Source organism: Anneissia japonica, unplaced genomic scaffold (genome assembly GCF_011630105.1).
Source record: "Anneissia japonica isolate Jap-2015-1 unplaced genomic scaffold, ASM1163010v1 scaffold287985_len465408_cov153, whole genome shotgun sequence".
NCBI lineage: Eukaryota > Metazoa > Echinodermata > Crinoidea > Comatulida > Comatulidae > Anneissia > Anneissia japonica.
In genome coordinates, this window is record NW_022719880.1 from 302,812 (window position 1) to 305,253 (window position 2,442).

The window sequence follows — 2,442 nt, forward strand, 5'->3', positions numbered from 1 at the left end:
CTAAAAATATGAACAAAAACGTGCATTTTATGCATTATCATATCAAGTAGTACAACCTTTCACTCAATGATTGGCAGTCACAAGGGGTGATTCGTCACAAGGAGCCTTTTTTGCTTTTTAATTTTGCCTATTGTTTGTATGCTACCACATCATACTTGAATGCAGCATAAACCAAACTAGAATTACTGCTTTATGCTACACAGGAAAAGCTTTCCCGTAGTTTACTTTCCCACAAAATAAACTGCAAAGAAAAAAAAAAAACCCTTTGGCAACAGAAAATAGAGCTTCACAAAAATGATGCTATCGACAGTTGGCTCTCAAACAGCTCATTCTGCCCCTTACCTTTAGTAGAAAGGCCTACTTACTACATAATAAGCCTCAGATTAATTGGTATGTAAAAAACAAACATAGATCCTATGGTATATAAAATAAATCACCATTCCCACAAATGGTCATAGAAAAATGTTGATGGGTTGCATAATCTCTTCAGATTGTGAAAACATTACTTAATACAAATGAAGGAAAAAACATGGCATTATAAAGTATATTGTTTGAAACACTTAACAAAATTTGCCAATTTAATTTTAAATTATTACACTGCATACTTGCTTGTAAGAAATGTTTAAAAAAATGGAATCTAGCAAGATATTTGTGAGAAATGTTTTATATAGAAATAGAAAGAAAGATAAACATGAGGAAACTTCACCACTTACCAAATTTTCAATTTTTGAACCAGGTTTTGCCGATCTCTTCTTATCTCTATTAATTACTGCTTCAGGGTATTTTGTAACAAGAGTAACAGTGAAGCTCATTAGTTGTGGATAGTTCTTAAGAAGACTAGCACAATTAAATCAAAAACAATGTTGTAACTTGACATAAGTCATTGATTTTTAAAATTCAAAAGCATATCTATTATGATTTTTATCTGAAATAATAGCTAAGGTAATAAAAATGCCAAATTCTTTGAACAACAGGTTTTTAAAATTTTCCAGCCTGGTTTTTAAATACTAAACTGGTAATTTATTGAGAAACAGCAATGCCTGCTGTGATAATGACTCTTAAGTAGAGGTATTCTTCTTTGATCTTTAATTGGATTATTGAGATAAGATTCTGGCAAAACCTGGTTCACCAACCCGCCTGAGTGCCCTTTTAAAGTCTCGTTCACATGTCTCCATCGATCGCGAGCGGTTGAGATGCTGGGTCGTGAGCGAGATTGTGTTAGATAAAAAAAATGGTCAAACTGCGTTCGCTACCGCTTTCGAGGCGACCGGAAATAGATTTACGTCACATCCCCAATTGGTTGTCAACATCCTAGGTCTGGGTGAAGGTGGCATCGACGATCGTCCAACGGTCCCCATCTGACATTTTTGGGCGATCGCCGATGTTCCCAATTCTGTGGTAAACCGGCAAGTTTAACGCATTTCTGTAACTTATATTGCATTTCCCCATTTAATTCCGGAAAGGCACTGAAAATAAATAATCTATTTATCATATAGGCCTATCGTAAGTTCACCTTTATTTTCGAATCATAAGTTATAAAATTTAGCATTTTAAAATCTTCCGATCGTAGGCCTAGGCGTCGGTACACCGCCGTAGTTTAAATCATGTCTGTAAAAGACATGTACGATACGATATCCACGAGTTAATATTATTTTTAAACTTAGTTATTATGTGATTTATTGTTGTTATATTAAGTGATTTTCAAGTTTGCATAAATGCTAAATACCACGCCATTCTTAACTCTATTCCAGTCAAAATCTAGGCTAGGCCCCGTTTGAAGAGACCTGTATTTCACTGAGCATCCCAGTTCGGGTGGCGGTGCGATGCTAGCCCACTGTTCATTAATTAGGCTTAGTTATTAAAGTAGTCCTTTTATAATTCTTTTTTCTCCACATAGAGTTGGCAGTCAGTTAAGGTACAGTGTTCAGAAAATGGTCCAGTGCTTTGTTCTTGATTGCTCTTCAGTTACAGAGAGAAGAAATTATACAGGTTGCCTAAAGGCCCAGCAGTCACAAATTCATCGATAATTTATATTGTTATTTGATATATAATTTCAGTAATGTTACACATATTTTAATTATCGTTTATAATATGATTTAAATATATAAATAATAATAGGACACTTGACCCAATCAAGCAATATCAATGCCGTTTATCAACTTCAAAAATAAGAAATGTCAGTACAGGTGTAATGTGCTTATTTTTATTTTAAAACTTGGGATTGATGTTTACATAAATGTTAATCGCCACATCCCAATACCAAACAATATTAACTCACTGTACCTTGCAACTGCTGAACTGTAGACGTTAATACAGGTATAGTGTAGGCCTATGTATAATGTTTGTGAAAATAACATTTGCATTTACTGTGCTGTATTTTGAAAGTGTAAAAAAATATATATTTTATTTACAAACAAGTTCATGAATTGTCTGCAATCCTTT